At 47.3% G+C, this 15,781-nt stretch overlaps 1 pseudogene; it reads left to right on the top strand.

Moving 5' to 3' along the window:
* The first annotated feature begins 318 nt into the window (after window positions 1–318).
* The window catches only part of LOC119456712 (roundabout homolog 2-like), an 81,159-nt pseudogene continuing 65,696 nt past the window's right edge, over window positions 319–15,781 (top strand).

Raw genomic sequence — 15,781 nt, forward strand, 5'->3', positions numbered from 1 at the left:
GTCTTGCTCCGTCCTTATCTACCACAAAGCGTGACGAGCTTTCCAACATCAGTACTTTTCAGGGCCTTGTAGATCGCATCGAATAAACTTGAAGATCATAAGCCTCTCCAAAACCGAGGAAACAACCCATTTAAGTCTTGTCCGTGCAGTGCAATGCAGTGTGTCACTGGCGCACCTTGTCTTTCCACCACAGCGAAGCCCTATTTCGTCCGGGTCCCGGAAGGTGTGACGTCACTTGCGGAAGAATCCGTCGAATTTCAGTGTAAGGTGAATGGCGACCCCAAACCGGCGGTCACCTGGAGGAGGCAGGATGGCAAGATGCCCCTTGGCAGGTGGGTCACGTGACAAGCAAGGGCGCATTTAATGCGCGTTGGTTCAACAGCTTTCTAATTTAAGACCATTTTCGCGAGATCATAACTTGCTCTGTCCCTGCGCCATATGCACACATGGTTTTGCAGAGACCAGCTACTAGTAAGTGCTCATATCTTATACAGCAAAGTGTTCTACGTTGACATAAATACGAAATCTCGCAATTAACCTAGCTATTAATTCACCTAGGCGCCGTGGTAACCATAACCTCAGTTCACGAGATCCCATCCCACTCAACGCGTAGATATGAGAATAACTTTCATGTTATTTTGCACAAATCTAGAATAAATAATATGCTTTAAGAATCGGAACGGACAGCAAAGGAAACGCGAGTCATTAGGTTTAATTGTTCTTAAAGGCGCAACTGTAATTGATCTTGTGGTTACGCAGGCGCCGGCATCTGATGTAAGCGATTATGTGCTGAACAGTTGCACTTTGAAATATTTGCGTTTGTTTCGCTGCAATGTTAGTCATTACGGAAGAAAGCCACCACGCTGTGCGCGTGTTACGAGGTGGCATTGGGAGATAGTGATGATAAACAGGTTTTTCTTTTCGCGCATGGGACAGGGCCGGCCATAGAGCGCCAGCATTGGGAGATAATAAAGGCAAAAAAAAAGAGCATGACGCAGTAGCAGCTCAAAATCACTTACTTTTTAACGTAGCAAATTGAAAACGCCACTGAACAGGTCTTCTTAACTGGCGTTTTAGGTATTTTCCTTCTGATAGGTATTTGTGAAGTATTGTTAAGTTTTTTGTTTAGATATATCATTATTGCTTGCCTACTGATAAGTTGAATTTTCTTACTGCTACGCTTTTTCCGTGTGTTTCTTTACGCGCTAGAGGTGTTATATTGCTCTTGTCTGTCGAATATGCGTTGCAGGTGTGTGTCATTTCTTTGTTTCTCTAAAAAAATAAGAACGAAGCAAACATGTTGCCAAGTGTTTGTTAAAAAATAGAATACATTCAGATACCTGTCATTTTCATTGCAGGGCCTATGTTCAAGAGGACAAGAGTCTGCACATTAAGAATGTTGCTCTCGCAGACGAGTGAACATACATTTATGAATCAGAAAACATTGTTGGCTCAGTCTCTGCTTCGGCGACATTAACTGTGCACTGTAAGTAGAGACTCATTTGTATGACCTCAGCAGCATCTATTGTTGCGTGATTATGAATAGAGCTTGTCATAAGCATTGCGTTATATCCGCCAAATTCGTTTATGTAACAGCTGTAAATTTAGTCATGACGCCACCCTCAAGTTGAGCCTTAACAATATCTTTAAAATTGTGTATCTGCGGAAATCGATGTATATAAAGTAAAACATAACCCACTGCCATGTTCGATGACACCACAAACCTGCTAAACGTCATTGCAGTTTACATGAACATTTCATTGTCAATAATAATAAAAAAATCAGCTTGAATCAGTAATGACTCCCAAGTTGAGGTAGAACTTAGCTGAAGACTTCCTAAACGTTAGTTAGGGATGCATTTAAATGAAAGACAGGGCTTCGGAAAGCTACTGACATATTATTCTTGCCTTACTCACTCCAGCGCGTCCAACATTCCGCCTCACACCCCAGAACCAGAAAGTGGGGCTCAACGGTGTCGCCAAGTTTGACTGTCTTGCGACAGGCAACCCCCCACAATCCGTGCTCTGGACCCGAGAAGGCAACCAGGTTGGTTCATTAACTATTCCCGCATTGTATTTATTTCACTCGTTATTACAACTAATATATGCTAGTTCTATCTCATGCTAAATATCTCTGGAAGAGCATGTTGTTGGCATTCAAGGGCCATTCTCAATGAGCGCTTCCCGAGTGAACGTTTCTTGGTGCGTTGCGCATTAAAATCACGTCTACGAAGGTATATGAACATTACCAACAAATAAAGGAACAGTTTATTGAAGGTTTGAGACAATACATTAACATCTGTAGCTTTACATGCCAAAAGCATGATATGATTATGAGGCACGCCATAGTGGGGGACTCCGGTATATATTTTGCTACATGGAGTTCTTAAACGTGCACCCAATGCCCGGTGAACGAGCGTTTTTGCATTTCGCCTCCATCGCACTGCGGCTGCCGCGGCCGGAATTTGATCCCGCGCCCTCGTGCATAGCTCCGCAACGCCAAAATTCACTACTTCACCACGTTGACTAAAACAATATGTTCCGACTGTTCCATAAGTACACGAGCGAATGTTCCTCCGTCACTGCATGAGCTTCCATGGCTGAATGAGAAAGGTGTCACGTGATGGTGAAAGATCACTATTGTGTGCCGGTTGTCTAAGACACGCCGGTTTCCAAATACTTGAGCAGAGCATCGAGCCTGTTTGCGTACTTGCTGTCTGTTCAATAGTGCCCTTTCGTCTAAATAGCGTTGTTAGAGTACGTGGCATACGGAACAGCCGGCAAAAACTCGAGACTCAGACAGGCGTTTATTAGCGTCCGCCTCAGCCCAGAACGTCCAAGATGGCAGCTAGTCCCTTCGAACGCGCTCACGCACTCCCTGGCCCGATCCTCGTCCTCTTCTTTCTTGTAGGAAGAACGCGGGAAATTCAACACATTCCCGGCCGCGAAGTGCGGTCATGCTTGTAGTTCAAGCGGAAACAGTCTTTGGATGGCCCTTGTCGCCTTATCTTGCAAGAGCGAACGTGTCCATCTTCTCCTGCGTAGACTTCAATCACCCTTGCATATTGCTCACTGACGACTTGTTGCTTTAGTTGCTCCACTGTATGCTCAAATTCTGACAGCTTGCTTCTGAGAAAACGGTTCCCTTCATTTTGGGCTGCCCTGCTCGTGGCTCCTGCTTGCACCTCCTGCTTCATGTTTTCCATCTCGGTAGAGATCTTTTCGAGGGCAATGTCTGTCTGGCAGCGCTGCTCCCGAGATGTGGCAAGCAAGCGCTCCAGACTGGTTGCGTCGCAGCGAGCCGTAGCTGCTTCGGTACGTGCCAGAGAAAGATCGTCCTCTAGGCGCCTCAAGTGCCCAAAAATCTGATTGTTGACAGTTTGTTCTTTGGCGAGCTGGTCCTGAAGCGATTCTACTTGCTCGACGAGCCTTGCGCGCATGTCTGAGCTCTTCTGAAGTTCCTCCTTCAGCCGACTTCCCTCGGCAGCGCTGTGCTGCAGGGACTCTTGCAGGGCTGCCATAGTTGCTCCCAGTAAAGCCAGCTTCTGCTCCTGCTCTGTCGTCACACTCATGTGTCGTGCAAGCTGCTGACGCAGGCTATTGAGTGTGGTATCACTGCTGTCTTGTTCTTTCTCGCTCTGCTCGGCCTGAGTCAGCAGATCAGCATTGGCCGAGATAAGGGACCGGTGCTGGTTCAAAAGATCTTCCCTCTCTCGATCCCTTGTACGCAGGAGCTCTTCTATTTTGGCCACTTTAATCACATACTCCTGGATTTGAAGTTCAAAGTCTTTCTTCTGTTGTACAGCATTCTCCAAGTCAGATGCCATGTTCTTGTGCTCTTTCGCCACAAGTGCAAAGTTCTCATGAAGTCTCTGGTTTTCTTGCAGGAGGTGGGAATGGGACTCGGCTGCTGATGCAGCTTCTGCTTCCAACTCTTTCACTCGGAATGTGAGCCTCACGACATCACTCTCCTTTCTGTTTGGGTTGTCTTGCAGCTTGTCAATCTGTGATTCTGTAGCTCGGCTTGTGAAGTGGGCAGTCTGTGTATCTTTATCCTTTTCCTTGAGTTTTTCAGTGAGCTGGGCAAGCTGGCGAGCCTCGCTGTCCCTCTCCACAAGCAAGTGATCACGCTGCTTGAACAGGTTCTCCACTGTGGCTGTCAGCTTGTCGACTTCTCTCTGGAGCAAATCCAGCCGACTCAACAACTGCTTATCTTCTGCAGACGGTTGGCTTGCTTGCAGATTCATGACTCGTGAGTTGACTGGCTTTGACGACATGTGCTCGGTGCTCCCTTGAAAGATCCATCCGAACTTTGAGTTCATAGCGATGAGTGTTTCCTCGTTTCCCAGTCTGGACAGTTCACCTATCATCACCGCCCACATCTGGTCTGAGCCAATTAGTACACTTACTCCGTTTTCTCTTTCAATGGACGGGTGGATCAGTTCATCGGCGATATCGTGGCCGGTTCCTTTGAATGATGTAACGAACGAAGAAGTCATCGTGTTGGCTGATCTGTCGTGGCAAATGTGGGGTATCTCCATGGCTCTCAATGCAACTTCAACGTCGGAATGCTGACTTCGGAGGTGAAGCTCGACGATGCGAAATCTTTTCGGTGTGCAACTGCTCACACTGGCGAAAGTGTTTATTGCTATGGTATCAAAGCCAAGACACCTCAACCTTAACCGCCTTGAAAGAGCTTCTGTTACGAACGTACGTTCACTTCCTCCGTCGAACACGCCTCTGATGTAACGGCATGAATAATCTGTCACTGCCCATGCTCGAAAAGTCTGTAGGAGCACGCACGTCAAAGTGTCCCTTCTTTCGTTGCTCTTAGTTGTAGCTTCGCATACAGTCGTACTGCTGCCTTTCACGTCTTCATGGGCCTTTCGGTTTAGTTTATCTGGGTCGCAATACTAGACGCATGACGACCTCTGCAGCCGGGGCACGCAATTCTCCGTCTGCAATCCCTTGCACGGTGGCCTTTAATGGTGCATCGAAAGCACCGCATGTCGGCGGCGAGAAGTCTCTTCTTCTCTGACAGCGATAGGTCTGTACGGCAAGACTCCGTCAAATGCTGCGTTGACTTGCAGAAAATGCAGCCCGTATCCGGAGGTGGTATTGAAGCTTGGTTATGAAGCACTGATGACGTTGGGATCGCACTGTCAAACCGGCGGTTCTTATTGTCTCTAGGATGAGTCGCCTCGTCGTATACTTTTTTCTCCCCAAAGTCACTCTTTTCAAGGCTTTCCAGTTCAATAGAGACGAACTGCAGCAGACGCTCTAGCTCCGTGGCTTGCTGAACGTTGACATTGGCGGAACTTGCAGCTTGTGTAGCGCAAGATCTGTGATACGCTACGACAATGTCATGTGGCAGTGCCCTGAGCAGAACGTCGCATAGCATCGACGAGAAAGACGACTTGCTCACGCCAAGCGCCTCCAGTCCCCGCGTGTTAATGAGCACCTGGTCGTACAACTTGCGAAGTTTCGTTACTTCATTAGAAGAACGCACAGGAGTGAGCCTTCGAAGCCTTGAGAAATACTCCTACTCCAATCGCTTCTTGTCGCCGAAACGTCTTTTTAGCATGTCCAAGGCGTCAACGTAACACGCTTCGGTGGTAGGCAGCCCCGCTATAGCTGTCGCCGCGTCTCCTTTCAAAAATAACCTCAGGTAGTTGAATTTGTCAGTAGCTGTAAGAGTTCCGTTCTGGTTGATGATCTGGTCAAACTGCTCCCAGAACGCGTTCCATTTGCTCAGATCACCGTCGAAAGCATTAATTACCAGCTTCGGCAACTTGACTCCTGGCCTTTCAGAATGCCCTGTGGCCACCGGCATGTCGCGAACATCGACTGGCGATGACAATGAAGTGGTTTCGGACTGCTGGCGGCGTTTGCTCTGGAGCTCGGCTAAGATGCGGGTCGCGTTGTCCTCATATTCAATTACGGTTGCGTAATCCACCTCGAATGCCTCGTCACTTATGTGACTTTCTAATTCATCATTAATCTTCTTCAATTCATCGTTATTGTTCTTGAGCCGCTCGTAAATACAGTCGATCTGTCGCAATGTCGCGGCATTGTTTTCTAGCACCGCACTTGCCTCTTGAATGATCCTGGTGTTGTGGGCCCTTCTTGTGGCTCGCTTCAACTTGAGCTTATCCATGGCGGTCTGCTGATCCGTATACCTCCGTGGTTCGTGGCAGTGGTTCCAGTCGGTAGCCACCAGCGAAGTCCCTTGACGGTAGCTCCCGGCTGTTGCCTCCCGGGTTTCGGCACCAAATGTTAGAGTACGTGGCACACGGAACAGCCGACAAAAACTCGAGACTCAGACAGGCGTTTATTAGCGTCCGCCTCAGCCCAGAACGTCCAAGATGGCAGCTAGTCCCTTCGAACGCGCTCACGCGCTCCCTGGCCCGATCCTCGTCCTCTTCTTTCTTGTAGGAAGAACGCGGAAATTCAACAGCGTTGTAATGCCTCAATAGCTTTCACCTTCGCATTATTGTCATTCAGAGCAACGCAAACGCGGCCGTCACGATACCCCCCCCCCTCCTTTTGTGTCACACAGGTGCTGATGTTTCCGGGCAAGTCACAAGTCCGCTTCTCGGTGAGTAACGAAGGCACGCTGACCATCTCTGGTGTGCGAAAAGAAGACCGTGGCTACTACGTCTGCTCGGCGCTCTCCGTGGTGGGATCCAGTATGGCCAAGGGTCACCTGGAGGTCACCGCGTTTGCCGACTTGCCCCCTCCCATTATACGGCTTGGACCGGCCAATCAGACTCTGCCGCTGCACACGGCCGCCCAACTGCCCTGCGAGGTGGCTGGCACGCCCAAACCCACAGTACAGTGGCTGTACAACTCAGCGCCACTAAGGATTGAGGATCGCGCCGATATACATTTTCGGAGTCTGGCACCCTTCAGATACAAGGTGAATGCGCTGCTGCCATCGAGAAAAACTATATAGCATTCACAAAGGAACTCGATCAGGGCGACACTTCCTTACAACTGAGGTTGTGGTTTCTGTTGCGTGTCGGCCACGAATGGGGCAGGCAAGGATCCAACGAAAAACTGAGCTTTATTGTCCGGCACTTACGGCCGCATGGTTACACCGGCAATGAACTGAACATCGCAGTGGGCATGGCTTTATAACCACATGTTCACACAAGGCGCATTACTTGTGCTCGGTTATCAAGCGCGCAGTCGCGGACACAACAGTTTCTGTATGCTATCAGGTGATGAGAGACATTCGTTCAAACTAGTTTTGGTATTCTCTCGTAAACATAAGAAAAGAAAAAAAAAACCACATAAAAGTGATTCGTAATTGTATCTTGAAAGTAAAGTGAAATATACAACTTTATCAGCAGCTCTTATCATGTTGTAGCATTTGCTAGCTGGTGAACTAGTACAACGTGGGAGTTCTTACTTCTGCCATTCTTTTTCATTAAAGATCTCCAAATGCTAGACAGCGGAGCATACACCTGCAAGGCTTCAAGCGAAAGCCGGGAGACGTCTTGGACTGCATCACTCGAGTCCCCGCATAACCCGAACGTAAACTTTCATCGCTCTCCTGATCCCTCAACATTCCCTGGACCCCCGTCACAGCCAGTGCCGGTAAATGACGACCGAAACTTCGATAACGCTTGCTTGGAGACGCAGCGAGAAAGTGGGTGTGTCATCACTCAAAAGATACACAAGTGAGTTGGAGTCGCGCAGTGTGTAAGCAATACAGACAGTGGTCAATATGTAATCAATCAATAATCACTTAACAGCAAGAAAATGGCATAGCTAAGTTCTCCAGCGGTCATGACAACAATTGAGAAGAGAAAATCGTTCGTTGTGATGATCTTACAAGTTAAAATAAAATTTAAAAGAACTATGAGTATATTCAATATAACCTAGCCTAAATAAATATCGTCTGTTTATTTCCAGTTGAGTACTACAGCAGTGATCTGCACAGTGGATGGGTGCTGGCAGCCCACCGAGTACTTGCTGAAAAATACACCATCCAAGCTTTGCGTCCCGACTCACGCTGCGTGTTCATTGTCCGAGCTGAAAATTCACATGGACTGGGAGTTCCCAGTCCTCTCTCTGAACCTATACGAACCCTAGGTGAGTGTGATTTTTCACGCTCACCTAGGGTTCTCTATTCTTGTGGATTAGTATGGGCGAGGTTATCTGGCCACAACTAATGGGACTGGATTGGTTGCTGCATAGATAGAGAGAGTTTGTGAAAAAACGAAAATTTGAATGCTGAACCGAGCTCAGGCAGTCACTGTAAGAATGATTCAAACTAAATCTTATCCCAAACCTTTTGTGCTTAACAAAATTGACCAGGAGTTTCCCGCGGAATGTAAAAGTTGTGGACACACTCCGTGTCTATTTGATCATATGTTCTGGCTGTGCCCCAACCAAAGGGCTTCGGACCTCAACAGTGAAGAGGACTGGAGTCGCGAAGTCCTCCAAGATCAACTCCTGGCCCTCCGGAGAGCTCACGACATGGGGAAAGCCTTTGGCCTACCGGTGCCTACGTGGGCAGAGCCACCAACCTAGCCTGGGGGCTTTTGCCCTCGGGCCCTAATTTCTCTGGACCAAAATAAAGTTCTTGCCATGCCATGCCATGAATGTTGATTGGTAATGCATCCGGTTTGTTACCCTAAATAAAGGAATACTGAATGAGGAAATTCAATGGAAAGACAATGTTTCCTGAGAAGTTGTGCCTATTTTCATGTCATACATGCCTTGTGCGAAAATGAACAGCCAAGTCTCTGCTACCGTATTTTGCTGTAAGCAAGATACTGCCGCAGATACTGTAAATCACTTGTGTGATTGTGATGGTGCCTTGGAGAGCGATTGTCTTTTTGCATCAAATTTAGCACAATCATGCATATTGAGCACTCAAAGTAGGGGACATGGCTTTTGAAATTGAATTGCTCATTCTCCAGTACTCATGATTCCAGTGTCTCCGAATGGTGAAAATCACGAACTATTGCCTTTAACGGTTAAATTGAAAGGCCCCATTCACTGTTGTTCGTGTCCTATAATTAGCCTCTTCTAAACGCGTGCCACCAAGTGTGCCGCCGGGGAAGTGTTCCCTGCGTGGAAAGAAGACTCGGTCAGCGGTGAGCAAAGCTAATCACGTCTAACGAGGGTGGGTGATCTTCATACAGCTTTCTCTTGCAGTTTGCGCCGACATGCAATACGGTTGATCGAGGTAAAATCGGTGATGGAGGTGCCATTTCAAGCTGCGCTAATTGACGCCCTATGGTAATTACGCTCTTTAACTATGCTCAAAGCAACATCGTTAAAAGGTGCGGTGAGGCAGTGGGAAATATGGGGGAGCGAGATAGGTTCAGTGTCAGAAAGGACTCTGGTTTAAATTCTGGACATTTGTGTACTGGTAATGAGTCTTGTTGTGGTTCTTGTTGTTCGTTGTTTATTAGCTGGGATATAACGGTCAGTTTGGCTGCTGATTACCGAGCTATCATGAAAGTAGAGCTAAAACAAACCTGTAAGCGATAAACTAAGGAAAACATGACATAGAAGAACCTTATACATTCACTATAAAAGAGCTTGTAAAAACTACATACAGAAATCAGGAGGAAAACAGATTTACCTATTTACAACTATCATGTGCGATATTGCCTTGACATTGAGTAGAACGAGAGACAACTAGCGTATACTCTCTCATTCTCGTAAATGACGGCCGTCGAACTAAGCTAAACCAATTTTTCCTTGGTGAATTTTTCTTCACTGTGCACAGACACCTTTGAATAAGTGCATTTTTGTTGCTCTTCGCGCGTATACAAGGCTAAGTGGCAGCGGTGACACGTATGCTGAAGGCTCCCAAAATTGGTCATGCCACATTCATGCTGGGAATGTTGATAAATCGGCCCACTTATCCATTATTTCTCCTGTGGTCGTCGTTTTACGCAGAGGTGTCGTGAATCGAACAAATTTTGTGTTATTGAGTGTACGCCTGTTTCTAATGAGCGTATGCAATGGCGGTGTGGAGAAAGCAAACGAGGAAGGGTCATCATTATAGAGTCATCAGCACAGTGAAGCAGGCCTCCTGTGCATTTTTCAACTTTACAGCTGGCGTTCGCGGCGCGCATCAGTTAACAAGACAATGCCGATGCGACAAAGGATGCGATAAAGGGGCGCTTCCTATGGCCGCCTCAGACACGTCGCACTTTAAATAAGCTTGGCACAAGTGCACCGCAGTACTCTTAATATTACACGATCACCTGTTTTAATCATGATTGCTGTTTTCTGGATTTATTTGTTCTTATTGCGAAACGTTATATAGAAAGCTCTCAGCAAGGCCACGCAAGGTAATTTTCAGTTTTTCTAAAAACCACAGAACATCACTTTCCGCTTACAAATCGGGTAAAATAATGCTACCATCTAAAACTAGATCTCATAAGGCATATAATACCAACAACTTACAATGATAAATGGAGTAGTATGTAATGAGATTTAAAATAAAACTAAATTTCTTGGTTTTGTAAGGAGACCGAAGTCCTAAAGCAGCCTTTATGAGTTTGAAAATAGCCAATCTGCAATATCTATGTTGAAAGGGCTCATTTAGGTTGAGTCACGTGAGCGTACTGCACATTGGGTGTCCTCGGTCTTCTGGCCACAAAGGCAACGTCATGCGCAACGAAGTCTGAAACTCCGACCGCTTCACGCGTAACTGACGCACACGTCGCTCGGAGGTATGCGTTCATTGCTGCAGCGATTGGCCACAAGGCTCCGCTCGCCACTCTCCACAGCTGCTCCTGATCTCGGACTGCAAACATGCCTCGACCAAAGGTAAGCGCTGCTTCAACGTCATGCGCCAAAACACACAGGAAAATGCATTGTTACCTTTACCTAACGGAGGAATAGATGCAAGAACGTTTAGTTCGCAAACGCGGATATAAGGAGCCACTATATAATGCTTCTCACCACAATTATGCCTGTTAATGGAGTTTTCGTCATATGTTTTTACAGTTTGCAGTTCAAGTAGAATTCGACGAACTCCGTGGGCGTTTTTTCTTCATCGGAGACTATACAATCAGCTCGCAAAAAAGTGTTGGCCTTACTTCGAAAATCTAAAGTGAATAAATAATTCTCATAGGGTGCAGAATTAATATCGCGTCTATTTAGAACAAAATAACTTTGATTTTCACTTTATATAACTTTGCAGCGGTTACCTACTGGTGTATAGCTTCGGCTTTTGAGTACGATTTCTATGTTCCACTCTCGATAACGGCGACTGCATTCGATGGGTGCTGAATGCAGAAGTGCCTTTGTGGTTGCCTATTAAAGAATCTCAAGCGATATAAGTTAATCCGGAGATCCTCACAGCCGTGTGTTGCGTAACCCATGTGTTTTTGCGACTCATGTCATTATGACGAAACCTTCACACACCATCTCTGCGTCGGTCCGCAATATACTGCAGATATGTAAGTGCTGCGCTACATGCATTAGTGAATGCTTGGCAATTTACACTGACGGTACGGGCACACTAACGTTCCTTCTTCCTTCTCGTTTTTCTTTCCCTCTTTCCCACATTTAGAGTAGCCGAGTGAGTGCCATCATGGTTAACCTCGCTGCCTTTTCTTGATCTTTCTCTTGACTCACTGGGCAGTACTTCGCTATCAGAAGAGAAGATGCTAGTACAGTGTTTCCAGAGGGAGTATATGTACAGAAATCTGTCTGAGCGGCTCCAATTTAGAGTGTCTATGGTCCTACATGATAGGTTTTCAGAACGTTGTCTGCTACCCCTGCTGTGTGTGTGTGTGTGTGTGTGTGCGTGCGTGCGCGTGCGTGCGTGTGCGTGTGCGTGTGCGTGTGCGTGTGTGTGTGTGTGTGTGTGTGTGTGTGTGTGTGTGTGTGTGTGTGTGCGTGCGTGCGTGCGTGCGTGCGTGCGTGTGTGCATGTGTGTGTGTGTGTGTGTGTGTGTGTGTGTGTGTGTGTGTGCGTGCGTGTGCGTGTGTGTGTGTGTGTGTGTGTGTGTGTGTGTGTGTGTGTGTGCGTGCGCGTGCGTGCGCGCGCGCGTGTGTGTGTGTGTGTGTGTGTGTGTGCGTGCGTGTGCGTGTGCGTGCGTGCGCGTGCGTGTGTGTGTGTGTGTGTGTGTGTGTGTGTGTGTGTGTGTGTGTGTTTTACGTTCTTCGTACTTCTTTCTTTTACTATTATCTGCCCTCTCCCCCATTTCTGAACACGCAACCCGAACCACGTGTCATTAACTTCCCTGCCTCTCTGTATGTCGTGCTTTTCTCGTTGTTCATTACGGTCTATATTTTTATTTATATTGGCTGCAATTCTGACAAGAAAGGAACGGTAATTCGACGTGCTGTTGTAGCTCGACCGCATTCAAAACGCGGCAGTTTGTCTGTACGGAAAGGACGAGTGAAGTCACCGCTCCGGCCCTCGAACTAGGAGAAGCCGTCTAAACAAGAGCACAGAAAAGAGTCGTTTAGCGGAACGAAGCACTCTGAAGTGCTGCTAGCCGTGGTGGGGGTGGTGTCCTGATTAGCGCAGATTCGGCCCGGTGATGGATGGCCCCGGGATTCGCGATGAAGGGGCCACCTGAATGACGACCCTGGGAGTGCGAGCGTGGGGTAATCCGAATGGACGACAGAGGCCGGAACGGAAGTTAGGGGTCGATCGATAGCCGTGTCCGCTAAAGCTTTCACGGCGAGCCTTGAAAGAGCGTAAAACCCGTATCATTACGGATTTGGGACGTGTTTCGGAAGTTGTGTGTAGGCGAAACGGGCACGCGCTACCAGTTACCATGAATCGGACACCTTGGAGTGAACGCCGTGATTCTCGCGAGCTAATACGCGTTTTCGCAGAGTTAGCGGTTTCTTTTTTTGGTGTCTTTCTGGAAGAATGAAGATTTTCTGGTCAATCGCAAAACAAGCTTTACCAATGTAACGGTGAACTTATTGGCAAACTGATTTTTTCGTTGATGATGTCTCTGCAGCGGTGTTTGGGAGACGTTGACCTGCTTTTAGAATTCAAGCGTTCGTTATAGTTATGTATACAGGTTGGTTAACCTGTAAAAAATCACAGAATAGAGCTACTGCACTAATGCACTTTGTGCACACTGCGTTAATGCTAATACCTCATAAAATAAAAGAGGCACTGCGTGCACTCACGGGTAGCTGGAATATAAACGTATAGTTTTAACAGGTCAATAGTGAAATTTCAGATCTGAGCGCACTGGCATTAATAACATGAAACAGCTTGTCAACTGCGACTAACATATATGAAGCTGAGCTTTAAATTTTGTTTATTCACATGCAGTCCTTGTAATATTTGGCCCTGATTCAACCGAATAATGCGGTCGTTCAAGAACTAACCTCAATGCAAGTGAAAGCGTTCACTAGTTGGTAAAGAATCATTGTTCAGCAGAACAACCAATTAGGAGCGCATGCATTCGAAAACCGCTCAACAACAAATACACATTTCAATGTAAAGAAGACAGCATAGAGAACACGTGCGGAGGATATCTGCGATGACCAAATGCTGTAGTAAACGTCGCTCTCAATCCTGAAATATTTTAGCAGCTGACATATAGGCATACCCTGTCTGTTTTCTGAAGCCACCGTGTGTGTGTGCACTGCTTTATTTCCTTTACATCATAGATTTCCTTATATCTACCATTAATTACACCAGCCGCCTCATAACAAGCATCTAGGTAGGCTAACTGCTGTACCGATATTTAGGTTAATATCTTTTTACCCTATAAAACGCCACGACGCTTTCGTGTAATTTTTTCTCTGTACCTCGCTATAACACCGATACGATTATTACTACGCTTCCACGCAAATGGTTGCTTTTGTTCTGGTTGTTTTAGCGTTTCAACGTGGAGTTCATTTTTAGAATCCAAGAACTATGTAATACTTCTGATAATTGAGGGCATGCCTAAGGTATGAAAGGGTTCCGGTGTGATCAATACGTTGTTCAAGAGAAGATACCGACATTTGAGACCACTAATTCGCAGTTAGCTCACGCCGGAGCATGACTGCTGTTCACAGCACACACTATATGTTCGCTAGGCCGAGCGCGTACTGCTTCTATTTCGACAGGACCGCCATTATACCGATATATGAGACGCGTTGATGGCTCCCAGTGTGCTGTCGCTGCCTCTGTGGTGTACCGAGATTCGCGACCCGCTCGCCGTGTGTTGGATGTCATATCATCTGCTGGGTTTTAACAGTTGAAGTGGTGAAGGCATTCACAGCACGGAACATTTGTTTTGGGCCAAACTAGCGTGCCCCTCGCTGCCCGCGCGCCTATCACGCCAACGTTGTGATCACGAGTGTTTGCGGTCATCGAGTGAAATATGTTTCTGAGCTCTTCGGGCACGTCACACCTCCCTTATTTATTTATTAAGTCTATGTATACTGAGATTTCCATGGCCGATAGAACTCTAAACTCCTACCTCTACCTGAAGCGAACGTAGTACATACTAAGTTTGTCGCTTTCTCTGTATTCCCAGTCCAGCCTCAAAATTGATGTCTTCCCTGCTCCTACATTTTTAAAGTACGGAATAAAATCATAGGCCACTTCACTCTGTGTAGCTGGATAACCAGCAAGCTGTTTAGCACATGACACAGAGGTGACACAGAATGGGGAGGCCGCGTATAGTCCGGACTCCCGAGGAGCAACGACGGCAGGAAGAGCGTTGAAGAGTTACGGCAGGCATGTAGACAGAGAATGCAATCGTCGCTGGGAATCCACACTACACGCGGCCTCCCGATTACGACGAGAGAAGAGAACTGAAATACAAAATGGAGAACGGCACCTTGTCTCAAATACACGCGCGACGGTGCCGCCACCCCGGGAGAGCGGTTGGAACGCCAACAAACAGAGGGCGGTGCAAACGTAGCCATGGCCAACGCGGGTTGGCCTTTTGGGCAAAGATCCGATCGTTACCCTTGTTCCTGGGACCTCTTTGGGTCCCAGGAGCGACAACGGTAGTTCAAGGGCGCGTTACAGGTCCCGGAGCTCACCACCCGGAGCCCACTACAGAGGTAGTGTGCCATTGCGCTTGGACCCTTTCTGCACTATTACCAAGATCGGCCTACATTTTTACATATGCACGCGAAAAATTCACGGAAGCCTAACCATAAAGAGCTTTACTGTAAAAAGAAAAGGGTGTAGTTTAGATTTGTGGTCATCTTGGTACCTTTGCGAAAACGAAATTACATTTACCTTGCTATAAAATGTGGCCCCATGTACAACGATTGAAAAAGAGCCCGCGAAACTGATTCGGGTGCCACCACCGGTCGATCGGCTATGAACCAGAATGGTATGAGGGGCTCTGGTAGTTTACTTAGATTAACCCTGAGGTAGACTTTGCTGTGGTCACGTCACCTCGGCCGTTGCAGCTGGTGGGAGGCCTCTTCGGTCGTGGCATTGAAGCCATGCACTTGCGGACACTATCCATCAGTTTCCCTTCTCGATTTTCTCAATGATCTGAAAAGCTGACCAGCATTCCGTTGAGGCAGACAGACATGAACTTTATTTGGTACTGAGGAACTACGTGTGGACCCCCCGTGGGAAGTCCGTAGTAGTCGCTGGCCGCGTCCACGTAGGGGCAGGAAGACCGTGGTCCTCCGCCCTTTCACAGGCCCTCTGGACAGCCTGGAGTTGGACTGAGAGTACGCTGCTTTTAAGGGCATTGTCCCAGTCCGCTTCTTTGTTTAACGGTGCGTAACGTAACGCAGGGCACTGCCAGAGCATGTGAGCCAATGTACAGAAATGCACACCACAATCTGGACAGTGTGGTTCTATAT

The sequence above is a fragment of the Dermacentor silvarum genome, chromosome 6 (genome assembly GCF_013339745.2).
Source record: "Dermacentor silvarum isolate Dsil-2018 chromosome 6, BIME_Dsil_1.4, whole genome shotgun sequence".
Lineage (NCBI taxonomy): Eukaryota > Metazoa > Arthropoda > Arachnida > Ixodida > Ixodidae > Dermacentor > Dermacentor silvarum.